This window comes from Mytilus edulis, chromosome 9 (genome assembly GCF_963676685.1).
Source record: "Mytilus edulis chromosome 9, xbMytEdul2.2, whole genome shotgun sequence".
In the NCBI taxonomy this organism is placed as follows: Eukaryota; Metazoa; Mollusca; class Bivalvia; order Mytilida; family Mytilidae; genus Mytilus; species Mytilus edulis.
The window spans coordinates 27827736-27844207 of record NC_092352.1 but is presented as its reverse complement, the minus strand read 5'-3'; positions in this window follow the sequence as shown (position 1 = coordinate 27844207).

Genomic DNA, 16472 nt, shown 5'->3' with positions numbered 1-16472 from the left:
CAATATAATATATCCACAAGTAGTAAAAAACAAACGTTTGTACTAAATATTATGATAATAGCATGATAATACCACCTTTTCACATACTGGCCTGTTTTAAGTATGATGTCCGCCATTTTAAATTTTAACGGAAGTGAGACATTTTTTTCAAATGCCTCCCTATCTGAAATCAAAGAGTAATAGTTGAGGAAGGTCTATGCCAAATTTCATGCTTTTAGCAGGATGTGCACAATTCGTCTGAATTATGCTCGTAGCCGCCGAACTAACTTCAGAAACAATGTTCTGTTACATCTATTTCCACTTCGCTGAAAAATTTCATGAACTTTTTGGGTTTTTTTGTCTCTTTTTCAATTAAGAGTGCATTTAAGAGATAACTGTATTGTATTTAAAGCTTTAAGGACGTCCATCGGTAATTTTACTGTCGCAAATTTAGTTAACCTGGCGACGCGTAGCGGAGACAGGTAAACGGGTATTTGCGACAGTAAAACTACCGATGGACGTCTGCAAAGCTTCAAATACAATACAGTTATCTTTATTATAATGCAAAACAAGTTCATAATTAAATTGCAATCATTCTTTCAGTGTTAAATTTTCAATAAAGAAAATTCCGCGGAAAGATGGTATCTTCTTTGGTCCCTACACTAGATGACTTCATAGGTATGCTTCCGGCGTCAAACATAAACACCGGGCGTTTTCTGGCTTCTGTGCCGCTTCAGAATGTAATAAAATTGGATGAAAAGAAGATTTGAAGGTGCAACATGTGAGTTGTTTTGGCTTATTATCGAGAAATTACATGTCAATACATTCACCAATTCAAAATGTCGGCTTCCTTGGTTACAGACAAGGAGATAGAGAATTTTACGCTAACTGTCATCCAATCAGAACCATTGATACACAATGATTGCATTAGAATTTAAGTTAATGATTGCGTTGGTACACTTCAAATCACTTTTTTAACTTGTGTGCAAGTTTAAATCATACTATGAATAGTTTCCCTTCACGATACAATGCATAGTTAATAAAAAGAAGTCATATTGCTCCCGAAATCAACAGTATACTTTACCATACTCTATGGAAATATTGTTTTCAAATTATTGATATAAAACGATTTTCACAGGAGAAAATGTTGTCCGTAAGTGGCGATTTGATACCAAACAGTACTCGGTAGAAGTTTATGGCACCAAAAATCACATAGCTGATTGATTTGAGCCCTCAACAACTGTTGTCAGAGATTCAATACTTTACGCAAACTAGTTACAAAAAAACATATAGTTCATCGGTACCAGAGTACCAATGTTTCTGGTACCGATGTTAACGTAAAGGGGTTTTTAATACTATCGTGTGTGTAATTATCTTAAAAATAATGTTGCAATGGCAAATTTACGGATTTTTGTAAATAAAAATTTATGTTTTTAACAGTACTACATTGTAGCTCTTGTGTATATCGTTTGATCCAGATAAAAGGGTAAAAAATACGGTGTTTTCCTTACACAAGTACCACCTTATTCGTTTATTAAGTGTCTTATTAATAACTTCATACATTTAGCACAGTTTCCTCCCGGTGAGCCATTACAATTACACAGTACTGGTAATACTATTACATGGGTCTCTGATCAGAAATTCAACGACAGAGGATAAACAATGGACAGATACACCATAACCATAGTCCAATATGTTCACCAAATAAAGGTGGCATAACAAATAGAATAACCACCATTCAAGGTGCTATTACTCCTTTTCCTACAAAGCACATTAGGGCTAGCATATATTGCCATAATTCTCATCACTATATCTGACATGTGAATATGAAACCTGGACCATCTCAATCTAAATCAAACTATCAGTGCGGTACTTTTCATAAACCGGTCAACAGGGATGATGTAGGTATTGTATGTGATGGTTACAATGTACCAAATAAAATTACATGGGTGCAGCCATTTTATGAAGGGCATGACATAGAGATAAAAATAGATTGCTCTTTGTGATTGGTTGTTATATCATTTATATATTTTTCTTCTGGAAAGCATTATGAATGAGGTTTCATGCAAGCACAAATTTGTCCCTAAATGTATAAGATGAAGGGCCGGATTTTTTTTTTCTTTTATGTTGATCAAAATTAGGGAAAATTTTCTGCGAAATCGTTAGGTATCGTGAAAACCCCAAAATTTCACCAAGAAAAGCCATGGGACCATGTATATTTGAGTGCAGTAAAATCATAAATAGATATCGAGCTTCAATTAGACAACAGCAGTTTTTCCATAATTAGTTTATTAAAAACGCCTTTAAGGAGATAATTGCTAAAAATATCATTGCCGGCAATGGGGCCACCATTTAGTACTTTATATTCGATATATACTTGTGTTCAATGGTGTTATGTCAGTAGCCCGATGTCAACCAGTCTATAACAAGAACATGTCAATGCCTCTCCAGTTGCATGGGATGGAATCGCATGCAACTATCCTAATTATTCAACATTATGTTTGTCCATGGTCTTCAGCACCTCAAACCATTTAAGCACCCTGTCCGAGTCGCCACTTGAAATCCCTAAAACAACAAACCAGATGCAACCCATCCGTGCATGTACATCAACAATTTCCTCATACAAGACGATTAAATCCAAACAAAATTTAAGAATTCTAAATTTAAATTTCCAATCAATCAAAACAAAGCAACGGCAACTGGAAAATCTTATTGACAGCACATACCCAGATATAATCTTTGGTACAGAAACATGGATTGGCAAAAACATCAAAGAGTCTCAGATCTTTCTAAAAGGTACAACATATTTAGAAATGATAGAAACCTATCAGGAGGAGGTGTCCTCATAGCAGTAGAGAATATATATATATTACTACATCTGTTCCAGAAAACTGAATGCGAAATTGTATGTTGCAAAATGGAGCTTGTTTGTTTTAGAGCTATCTACCTACCCTCCTACTACAATCCTAGGACTTCAAATGAAGAAAGTATAAATCAGTTTGGTAAAAGTATAGAAAGCGCTTAAAGAATAAAAATTATCTGCTTGACGTTTCAATGTGCAAACCATCATCAGAAAAAGAGAACCAACCATAAACAAGTATGTACTCCATGTCCATGTGTAACAGTAAATTTGGTCCGTAGTAAAATTTGTCCTCCAGACTTTTTTTCCTAGTTAATCAAGTCCATGTCCATGATTTTACTAGGAATATAAGTCCTAGGACAAATGTTCCTAGGAAAATAAGTCCATAGCTAGTAAATTATGTCTGGCACTTATTTTCTTAGGAAAAATTGTCCAAAGACTTGTTTTTCTTATAGTTTTATTATATCATAAAATATATTTAAAATAGATGAAAAAAATGTTAGATAAGATTGGAAAATTTCCTTATTTGTTTCCAATTAAAATGAAGGACATTTCCTTTATAACCTAATTAAAACATGAATATTGAGTTCCCATTGCTTATAACATTTTCCTTTTATAATAAAAGACATGGACATTTTTACCTAGGAATACTAATGACATAGACATGATTTCCTAGGAAAATTAGTCTGGGGACATGAATTTTATTTAAAAAATTGATACACAACTCTTATTAAACAATTAAACAACAATATTAAAACATATTACATTTATATTCACCTTTTACAATAAGGGCATGGACATTCTAACCTAGAACTATTAATGACATGGACATGATTTCCTAGGAAAATTAGTATGGAGACAAATTTTATTTAACAGATTGATACACAACTTTTTCGTTTTGTCTTTAGCAATATTAAAACATATTACATTCATATTCATCTTTTAAAATTAAGGGCATGGACATTTTAACTTGGGACTATTAATGACATGGACGTGATTTCCTAGGAAAATTAGTCTGGGGACATGAATTTTATCAAAAATATAACTATGTAACTCTTAAACATTACTAAAACATAACATTTAAATTTCCATGGTTTAAATGTAATTGAATTTATTATATGATTTTAAAGGACATGATTACCTAGGAAAATTAGTCTGGGGACATATATTACTAACATCAGACTAAATATACTAGTAAATTCTGTAACCATGAACTTTTTATACTAGTAATATTTGTCCGCCCAGACATAATTTACAAGGACAAATTTATCACTTACACATGAACTACAACATGTGACAATAGCCAATATCTCGGTGTTTCTATAACATCAGATTTAAATGGGTAGGACACATAACAACCACCTGCAAGAAAGCGAACAACAAAACGAGCTTCCTCAAAAGAAACCTAAACATAAGAAATCCAGAACTAAAAAAAAAAACACTAAAAAAAGAGCATATACACAATATAGTTCGAGTGATTGTGAAATATTCCTGTACATATTTGGATGATATATTGGCTCTCATTAATGACGACTTCAGTATGTATACTAAAGAAATTTATCCTTACTTTAAATAAAGCTAATTCTAACAATGACCACTGCCTTTTCCTCGATCTTGATATCTATATCATTAACAGGAAGCTTAATACAAAAATTTATGATAAAAGAGATGACTTCATTTCCTATCGTTAATTATCCATTTTTAGATGATGACGTTCCCTTGTCACCATCTTATGGTGTTTATATATCTCAACTTGTACGATTCGCTCGTGTATGTAACAACGTATTAGATTTTAGCGAGAGAAATTTATGTATTACTGAAAAATTATTACACCAGGGCTTTCCATATCACAAACTAGTCAAAACATTTACAAAATTTTATCATCGGTATAAGGAAATAATTCGTAAATATAACTCAACATGCAGACATCTTATACGTTCAGGTATTTCACATCCAATCTTTTATGGTAATGTTCTTTACAAAGCACAAAAATGTCAGTTTTCACCTCAAAAGCTAACAAAACCTTTAAATAGACTTATTAAGAAGGGATATAGTTACGATACTGTTGTCAGGTCATTAAAGATTGCATATTTTGGCTTTAATATTGATTCACTTATAGGGTCTTTGCATCAAAACTATAAACACATTTTTTTATGTTTTTCTCATATATTTTAACAATCAAACGAGTCTTGCCTTGGTAAGAGGCGAAGTTTAATTGTAATTTTATGAGTTGTGTAAACACTGAAGGGATTAAATGAGATTGTGCTGCGCATGTGTGAACTTCAGTCTTCAAAGTGAAGTTTTATCAGTATGACAAACAACGAAATACATATATATATATATATATAACTCGTCTAAATATCAACCCAACAATGTCAGATCTGTAAATTTGCTTTCGCAAATTTTTGGTTCTTCCCTCGCCGGGATTCGAACCCATGCTACTGTGATATCGTGACACCAAATCGCCTGCACTGCAGCCGTCTCTACAACAGATGTATCCATCGGATCGCCATCAATGATGGTGATACATGGCTGAGTACATAATGTATATACAACTCGTCTAAACATCAACCCAACAATGTTAGATCTGTAAATTTGCTTTCGCAAATTTTTGGTTCTTCCCTCGCCGAGATTCGAAACCATGCTACTGTGATATCGTGACACCAAATCGCCTGCACTGTAGCCGTCCTTCTAGACCACACGACCACCTGGGCTCTCAAAAAAGGAGCTTTCGCTGGCCGTGTGTTACCTTTCCTCGTCAGTTTTAATCTAGCGGAGTACTGCAGTACATGATATATAAGGCATGAAGATGTTATTGATACAGATCAGCTAAATTATCTATAGTAAAGGATCCTACAAATTAATGTAATATACAGTAACAGAAAATAATTATATTTATAAGTACGTCTGAGTCAGTGACAACTCTACAACAGATGTATCCATCGGATCGCCATCAATGATGGTGATACATGGCTGTGTACATAATGTATATACAACTCGTCTAAACATCAACCCAACAATGTTAGATCTGTAAATTTGCTTTCGCAAATTTTTGGTTCTTCCCTCGCCGGGATTCGAACCCATGCTACTGTGATATCGTGACACCAAATCGCCTGCTCTGCAGCCGTCCCGCTAGACCACACGACCACCTATATATATATATGACCCACATTAACTACATAATGGTCTCCCTTAACTAGGGAGGGAGTGTGTGGCATGTAATCCCTTCAGTGTTTACACAACTCATAAAATTACAATTAAACTTCGCCTTTTACCAAGGCAAGACTCGTTTAATTGTTATATTTTATTTCGTTGTAACACTTCCGGGACCAAATGAGACTTTAAAGCCATATTGATAAAACTGAATACTTAAGATAAGAAATATATAATGTCTTACCTTAAGATTAATTCTTCAACACATTAAAGCTGAAAGAATTTTCATCTTTTTCAATCTTTTTATTATAAAACTTTTGCAAATGTTTTTGCATCTGACCATCCTGCTTTTTGTAAGATACGAGAAATAGGCACTGCATTCATTTTTGCTTTAGAAACTGATGCAGATCTAACATTGTGAGCTTTGAAAATTGTTGTGTCAATATTAACTTTTGCCAATACTACTTTTATCCATCTAGAAATTGTATCTCTTGATACGAAATACATATTCTTTATACACAGTATATACAAAAAGTCTCCTATCTGGAGGGTAAGCCTTTATATTTACAGTTGGCTCCTTATAACCAGGTCGGCTTTGTTTAACAAGTTCATTCAAAACAAAAATAAATTCTTCTTTCACTTTATGTACATGATTAACATTCATTAAATGAATTGATTGAGCTAGAGCTGCATTTGTCAACGCTATTAACATCGTAAGTTTTAATGTTAAATCTTTCAATTTTAAATATTTCACTGGTGATAGGCTACGCAAAAAATGAAGTACTTTACTAACGTCCCATGTAGATTCATATCTAGGTCTGAGTGGACGAAGATTAAAAATTCCTTTTATATATATATCGTATCACCATTGAATGACGTTCAACTGGAATACTGTCAATAGTAAGTCCTAAAGACGAAAGAGCTCCTCGAGCTAGATTTAAACTACTATAACCTAAATTACCTTCCTTAAATAAAGTTGTAAAAAATTCAAGCACTGTTCCTACAGAAATTTGAAAGCAATTAATATGTTTTTTGTTACAATATTTGAACCATTTCCTGATATAAACTTGGTACTGTTTCTTTGTACTTGATTTCCAAGACGACATGAGTATGTGGGTTGTTTCTTTAGAAAATCCTCGTTCTCTGAAGCTACTCCTGACACTGGACATGCAATTAGTTTCATTTTCTTGAGTAAAGGATGAATAGATTGTGGATCGTGAGGAAGATTCAAAATCTTCTTGCTCTTTGGAAGAACGATTGGGTTGTCTGTTAACAGCTGCATTAGTCTTGGAAACCAAGTTTGTGTCTGCCAAAATGGAGCTATTACTACTCCTCTTGTACCGTCCTCTCTGATATTGAAAATGCACCGGCTCAATAAACTGAAAAAAGGAAACAAATAGACAAACTGAAAATATGACCAATTTATACTAAATGCATCAATAAATGCAGATAATGGATCTGGCTTCCAAGAGCAGTAATTTTCTAATTGGAAGTTTAATCTAGATGCAAACAAATCAATGTCTGGCCTTTACCACAAAGTACATAATTGGTCAAAAACAGACCTTTCCATTTTTTTTCTATTCTAATTTGTCATCAAATTCTCTAGATTTTTTGTCTGCTAGATCGTCTTTGCCTGCTATATGAGTGCATGTCAACCAGATGTCATTATCTTTACAAAACAACCAAATCTGTCTTGAAATTGTATTGCAATCTATGGACTTTGTGCCGCCCATTTTTGATATGTAGGCCACTGCCGTAGTATTGTCTGTAAGAACCTTCACATGCTTATTTATGATCAGATGAAGAAAGGATTTTAAAATGGTAAAATATATAGCTAATATTTCTAAATAATTTATGTGATTTTTTGATTCCTCATCTGTCCATCTACCTCCAATTTCATTATCACTTAATATGCCACCCCATCCTAATAATGAGGCATCTGAATCACAATTTGTGGACTGCCATGGCTTATATGTCTTAATTCAGTAGACACATTAGCAACCCACCATTTTAAATCTCCTTTCATCTGATTAGAAATAAGCATGCTTTGTTCAAAGGAGGGACGAAAGATACCAAAGGGACAGTCAAACTCATAAATCTAAAACAAACTGACAACGCCATGGCTAAAAAATGAAAAAGACAAACAAACAACAGCACACACGACACAACATAGAAAACTAAAGAATAAACAACACGAACCCCACCAAACAACTAGGGGTGATCTCAGGTGCTCCGGAAGGGTAAGCAGATCCTGCTCCACATGCGGCACCCGTCGTGTTGCTTTTGTGATAACAAATCCGGTAAATGGTCTAATTCGGTAGGTCACATTCATGAAAGGGAAGGGAATTGTAGTTACGACGTAAGTAACATATCCGATATCATTTGTGAAACGGTTATTCCATAACGGTCAACCAACTCGTGTAGCGTCCGTAAAATTTACGAAGGGATGATTTCAACTTCACCTTTTGGAACTCTTGGTTTAATAGCTTCCTTGTGAGCAGCAACCCTCTATCAAGAAAATCATGATAGGAAATGCAAGCACGGGAATATCGTATCAATTGGCAGATATATAACCCGTATGCAGGTGCTGCTGGAATGTTGCTACTTAGAAATGGAAAGTTCACAATTTGAAAGCTGAAATCATCTCTTTTGTCGCAAAGTTTTGTTTTCAACCGACCCTCATTGTCAATTTCTAGATGTAAGTCAAGATATGAGGCCGACTTAACTGTATCTGTAGTATCCTTCATCTCTAGCTCGATTGGATAGTCACCAAATTTTGAATTATTTAGTGAAAGAACATCATCTATATAGCGAAAAGTAGAGTTAAAGGATATTGCTAACTTCTTATCTTTCTTCCTAAGAAGTTCCTGCATGAAGTCAGCCTCATAATAATAAAGAAACAAGTCGGCAAGTAGAGGGGCACAGTTTGTTCCCATTGGAATGCCGACAGTCTGTTGAAAAACGTAACAAATATGTTGTCAATCAAGAAATAAGCATCTTGATAATATCAGTTTGAGAGAATTTTTTGTTCGAATCAGAGTGATCCTTTACAAAGTAGGATTTATCCCTCCCTAAGACAAGATACTTGTATCTACGTTGGCCATTCTTTTTTACGAAGCAAAGCAATACCAATTCTTTCAATTTCTCTTTTAGTTTGGAATGTGGAATACTAGTGTACAGAGTAGAAAAGTCAAATGTTTTAATACTGTTACAAGATGAAAGAGAGTTAGATTGTATGTACTCTAAAATATCTTTGGAATTTTTAAGTATCCACATCTGATTCACGCCCCCTCTAGAATAGGCAGTTTCACAATAACTCTGAAGCCCGTCTTTGATTGCTGATAAAATAGATGTTAATAATTTAGAAAGAGGTTTCGTGGAGCACTTGGAAGACCCAGCAATATACCGTTGTTTGTAAGGACACTTATGTAGTTTAGGTATCCAATACGGTGATGGCAGATCCAGTTCTTCATCTTTGGTTGAAATACCAAAGGAACACAGAACAAACCTATGATTATCCAGGATTTCCTCTTGGGTAAGTGTCGTGAGGGTATATGTTGAGTTTCCAAGTGAATTGTCAATACCTAATTCGTTTAACAAGCAGTTAATGTATTGAGTTTTACATACAAAAACTGCCTGGCATAATCCTCAACTGAATCCATCAACATTTTAAAGTTGTATTTCCAATTGATGGATTTAGGCTCACGATATTTCGGACCTTTCGATAACACATTTCGTAGAGAAGTGTTATTAACAATGTTGAGGTCACCGGTAATAACGTGGCCAGCAGGATTATATGTGAATTGGGAACTAGCATAAGTGCAATCAGGAGATTTAGCCTTGAAGTCGTCAATATCGAGATCCTGCAAACGTGTTTGTAATTGAAAATTTTAGTTGCAATAGGTTCAAAATCTCCTTTTGAGTTTTTTAAGGCTATAATTTTTTTCCTTTTCAGGGTTACGATAAAACAATTTACCGAATTCGACTGCAGAAAAAGAGGATACTATAAGTCCAATGACTTTTGCTACATCTCTAATCTTAGCTAAGTTTCTCTGCAGTAACCATTTACATTCTTTTACTAGGTTTTGTTTTTTGTCTTCAGTAAGAGTTTTAATCATATTTTCTGAATCAATAATGTTACCCAAGAATATTATTTGTTTTGATGGTTGAAAAACCGATTTGTCTTCATGTATGACAAATCCTAATTTTGACATTAATTCAATTGTGTCATTTACATTTTTATTGCATTCTTCTATAGTCTCTCATAATAAAAGACTATCATCTATGTAACCAACATTCACATGACCTAAATAGTCCGGCGGCTACAAGCATATTTCAGACGAATTGTGCACATCCTGTTACAAGCATGAAATTTGGCATAGACCTTCCTCAACTATTACTCTTTTATTTCAGATAGGAAGGCATTTGAAAAAAATGTCTCACTTCCGGTAAAATCCAAAATGGCGGACGTCATACTTAAATCAGCCCAATATCGAAGGCTAACGTGTAAAAATGTGTTATTATCATGCTACTATCATAATATTTGGTACAGACCTTTGTTTTTTACTACTTTTGGATAAATTAAATAGATTAGATGTCTTCAGAAACCCCACTTTCGGTTAAAATCCAATATGGCTGACATTGTACTTAAATAAGCTTATTTTTTAGGGAGGGTAACTGAAATGTGTTTTAACGTATTGCTACTATCATTACATTGTGTATGAACCTTTCTTTGGTGTTTCTGATGGATACAATGCATAAGACATATGTCTTAAAAACCCTTTCTTCCGGGTATATCCAAAATGGCGGACAGAGAAATATCAATTTTTTATTCAAATTTTCATTTTTTTCAATATGTAAAGAAATGATTTTATTTTGTGCTGGTCATTAAACTTTTGGCTTAAAGTTATTCTCAAAACCACTTATTCTAGCATGTTGTAAATATTTAGATATAAAGTTGACACTTCCGGTTAAAAATATGACGTAAATTTCAAAGATGAGTCCTCAATCTATTTCTTCGATTTAGAGTTTTGGATAGATTGATTAAAACAAAATAAAATCAATATAGAACTAAAAATTATTTAAAATTATTACTATTTGGCCTAGAATACATGTTTATTCACAGTCACCATGACATGCACACATCACAGTGCACGGGATACCCGATTTTCCACATTAAAAATGACCGCGGAATCCTTTCTTACATCCACAATGTATAAGCTTTTGACAAAATGATGAGGCCTTTCAAAAGTTATCCTCTTTGTCCCCGCCTGGAGTGGGTAGCATAAGAGCCAATCCCAAGCTCGTCTCCCTAAACACCTGCCTAAGTATATTGCATTATTTACATGCTGGAAAAGACTAGACCAAGTTGAGGGAATAGCCTCGAAAAGCCGTCCCTGTTGCGCAAATAGTTATTTTCTTGCTTCGTTAACCATGTTATACCCATCTGCTAAGTTTGTGCGATCTTACAGTAAAACCCCGGTGATTTAGTCTGATTACTCATCATTCTTTTTGTTAAAGTCACATCTTCAAATGCAATCAATGTCTCCCACATAGTCTTTTCTCCCCTTTCAAGCAAAGAGAGAACCATATCACAACAGGTAAAGACATGGATAACAATAAATGTTTCAGATCACCCAGATCACTCATTGCCTAGTGCATTTGAAAGGCCATTGATAGATATTAATCCAAAGTCTTTTGCCCTCCCAAACACAACGTCTACCCCTATGTCACGGAATAGCGAAACAGTATTGACAACATCATCATTTACGACGGTTCGAATCATGACTCGTTTAAGTGCGTGTTTCACTGCATCAGACACATGCACCATGATTTTAGTGTCTGCCTCTAAATGTGAACTTGGTGCTGAACTTGAAATACATTACGTGGTGGATAAGATAGAATATCCTGACCATTTGTTGCTATAACTACCATACGAATCCAAGACTTCATCCACTCGTATTTCAGTTTAAGGTATTTTATTTAGGTAAGGACATAATACCCAATCAGCATACTCAGTAGGCCGCAATTCACAATCGGAGAGCTGATTTCCAACATTTACAAAGACTGTGGTATTGTTTCTCACATCTTAATAAATTCTGCAAAAACACATATTTTCTTGCCTTGTTAACCTAATCTGTTTCTTTTTTTTTTATCTTCCAACAAAACCACGTATCGTTTTCAATGACATTAAACATCAAATCCATATGGTGATGTTGGCTGGTCAATCATCATTCTAAATGCTATAGTCACATCTTCAAACTCCATTAATGTCACCAACGCAGTTCCTTTTCCAGCGAACGTGTTATCTTTTAATGCCTAGTGCATTTGAAAGGTCATTGATTGATATATATCTTATACTTTCCCCCTTCTAAATGCAAACCAAAGTTTGTCTGCCCTATGTCACGGAATAGCGAAACAGCAATGACATCAGTATCGACTGTTTGAGTCATGACTCAGTTAAGTCTATGTTTCACTGCATCAGACACATCTATCTTGATTCTAGTGTCAGTCTCTTCGTGTAAACATGGTGCTAAACTTATAACATCATCAAGTGGTGGATAACACTAAACATCCTGAGCATTTGTTGCTTCAACTACCTTGTACTCAAAATTGTATTGAGCAAGCTCCTGTGAATGAAAACTTAAAAGTTCTTTCTTACTGTCGTCATCTCTCAGAAAACTTTCCCATCTTTGAGGATGTTTTTAATCCTGGGTTCGTCTGTGTATTCCCTTTCCCCTAAATGTTGCCCTTGCTTCTTTTAGCAGATTTAAAACTACCAGTATTTCGCTATTCCGTAACAAAGGGGCAGACGAACTATTGATTGTAATTTGGGAGGCAAAAATCTTTGGATTAATATCTATCAATGGCCTTTCAAATGCACTAGGCAATGAGTGATCACACACTTTTATTTCTGACCAATACCTTATGACGGGTTGTGATACTGTTCTCTCTTTGCTTGAAAAGGGAAAAAAAGACTGCGTGGGAGACATTAATGGTATTTGAAGATGTAACTTTAACATAAAGAATGATGATTGATCAGCCTAAATCACCGGGGTTGTACTGTACAAACTTATCAGATCTAACATGATTAACGAACCAAGAAAGTCAATTTTTGCACAAAAGGGAAATCTCATTTTAAGTGAGGCTATTCCCACGACTTGTTCTAGTCTTTTCACGCATGTAAAACGTGTAATATACTAATGCAGGTGTTTAGTGAGACGAGCTTTGGATTGACTCTTATGCTACCTAGTCTTGTCACTAATGGATTGCGAAGGGACAAAGAGGGTCCCTTTAAAAAAAAAACTCTTTCTGAGACCTCATCATTTTTTCAGAAGCTTGTACATTATGGATGTAAGAAAGGATGCCGCGGTTATTTTTAATGTGTAAAATCGGGTCTCCCTTGCACTGCCTTGTGTGCATGTGGTGGTGATTGTGAATAAGCATGTATTCTTGGCCAAATAGAAGTAGTTTTAAATATTTTTTAGTACTATAGTGATTTTATTTTTTTTAAATCAATCTATCCAAAACTCTACATCGAAGAAATAGATTGAGGACTCATCTTTAAAATTTACGTCATATTTTTACCGGAAGTGTCAACTTTATATCTTAGCATTTACAACATGCTAGAATAAGTGGTTTTGGGGATAACTTAAAGCCAAAAGTTTAATGACCAGCACAAAATAAAATCATTTTCTTTACATTTTGAAGAAAGTTGAAAATTTGAATAAAAAATTGATATTTCTCTGTCCGCCATTTTGGATATTTCCGAAAGTAAGGGTTTTTAAGACATATGTCTTATACATTGTCTCCATCAGAAGCACCAAAGAAAGGTTCATACACAATAGAATTATAGTAGCAATACGTTAAAACACATTTCAATTACCCTCCCTAAAAAATAAGCTTATTTAAGTACAATGTCCGCCATATTGGATTTTAACCGGAAGTGGGGTTTCTGAAGACATCTTATCTATTCAATTTATCCAAAAGTAGTAAAACACAAAGGTCTGTACCAAATATTATGATAGTAGCATGATAATAGGACATTTTTACACGCTAGTCTTCGATATTGGGCTGTTTAAGTATAACGTCCGCCATTTTGGATTTTACCGGAAGTGAGACATTTTTTTTCAAATGCCTCCCTATCTGAAATAAAAGAGTAATAGTTGAGGAAGGTCTATGCCAAATTTCATGCTTGTAACAGGATGTGCACAATTTTTTACAAAGCCGCCGGACTAAAAACTCTAAGACTAGAGTAAACAGGTTTTAATAATTTAGTAAATATTCTAGGTGCGGAGGAAATCCCATTAGGTAAGCATGTGTATTGAAAAAGTTTTCCGTTCCAATAAAACCGTAAAAACTTTTGATGTTCCTCTGCAATTGGAACACTATAGTAAGCATGTCTTAAATCAATAGAAGCCATATATGATTTGTAAGTTACAAGTTTAATGGCACTTTCAAAAGTGTCCATTTTAAAATGATGATACCCAATGTATTCATTTAACTTCTTAAGATTCAAAATCATTCTATATTCTCCATTCTTTTTTGGCCTTAAAAATATAGGCGATAAAAACTGGTCTTTCATTGACTGAACTTCTTTAATAACATCAATTGCCAGTAACTTTTGAATTTCATTTGAAACAATATCACTTTCTTTTGAGTTAAAGACAGATTTTACATTAAAATTGTCTTGCTTAGGTTCAACATTATCTATGAACTCTATATGACAATGGCTTACTATGTCTAAAATGAATTTGTCAGAGGTAATTTTTTCCCATTCATTTGAAATTTTTGAAATTGAAATCTTTTTCAATACACCAGCTTTAAAACAATGACTTACTTCATTTGCTGTATCTAATACTTCTGTAGATTTCCTCCTCTCTGGGAGGTTTTTTGGAATAGGGCCGGAACCTCGACCTCTTCCGCCCTTCCTCCACGGTAGCCACCTCTACTAAAGGTACCTCTGTGGCCTCCTCTACCGCCTCTGAAGAAGCCCCCGCCTCTATCTCTGCCATTATCATCAACTTGTTTCCCACTTTGGAACAATCTTTAATGTCCTTTGCAACTTTGGAGACGTCATCTCCAAAAAGGTTGTTTGTGTAAGGAACAGAGTGTGAGCAGAGAGGCACATATTCTGCCATCATTTCGGGCTTAAAAAATCCCTTCTAGTCATATTTAATTGGCGGTTTGCATGGGCCCAACAAAGCCAATACATCATTACATTTGTCAATGTTTTCTCCGCTACCGGAGTTACCATTGTTGTTTTCGTCAAGAGCCATTTTGTTAACAGTTTTTGTTAGAATTGTTGCTGCTTTTACAATAGTTCTTTCAAGAAATTGTAATTTTTTATCAGCAGATTGTGCTCCTGGTGAAATTACATTCCACATGAGCTGGTTTATTCTTACTACAGACAAACCTTCACAATTTTCAGGTCTGGCATTGTTTTCATCTTTAGTTAAATCAGAGTATTGTTCCTCATTCATACCATTCCTGAACAACTCATTGACATTATTTGCTAAGACCTCATCAATTTTGTCATCACAAATTTCTTGAACCCTACATCTCTTAGACATAGATGAAAACCTATTATCATCTTTGTTCTGCTTCTTAGCAGGTGGTTCACTTTCATTGTCTACATTTCCCCATCCTCATGGGGGTTTTCTTCACCTTCATCATAATTATTACCCTCATCATATTCTTCAATGTCTTGTATCGTCAGACTGCCTTTTCTGACCTTCTTGAATTGATACCAACATTGTCATGATTGCATCATGATTGTCTATATTTGCAGAGGTAGAAGGGTCAATTCCAGGGTCAGGGTTCTGAGTTTCAGTATTAGTATTAACCTTCGCTGGTTTCTTACCCTTTACACTTGAATTATTTGAAGTGTTAGCTCCGCCCCTCGCGGAAGCTTACGACTTTGTAGAGTCATGTTTCCTTTTTCCAGCCGCGCTGGAAACGGAACTAAACTTTTCAGACAGAAGTTCATCTTCGTCAGTAATACTAACGTCTTCATGCGAAGACTTTCTTTTTAAGGCGGACCCTTTCTCTATCATTTTCTCCGCCATGTGTTTTCTTTATAATAACTGGTTTACGGCAATGTGCCGAAAACAGGTAAAAGTCGTAATTTTTTTTCCCGAATTACATCCGGTGATTACTAACTTTTATTTAAATTTTATATCAAATTTTTATTAATGATAGAATGAAAATCAACTACGTTGATTTAATTTAATCTGAATGTAGGTCAATTCGAACCACGTCCGCACTGCCCAAGAGCTATTAGCACACTGAAGTTCACATATGCGCAGCACAATCTCATTTGGTCCCGGAAGTGTTACAACGAAATAAAATTTATGATAGCATGATACTAACCCCTAACAGGAGGGATTGTGTCTGATATTCATATGATGAAGACATAATCTTTCATTCAGTTTAATTGAGGTCTGGAGCTGGCATGTTAGTTAACTGCTAGTAGTCTGTT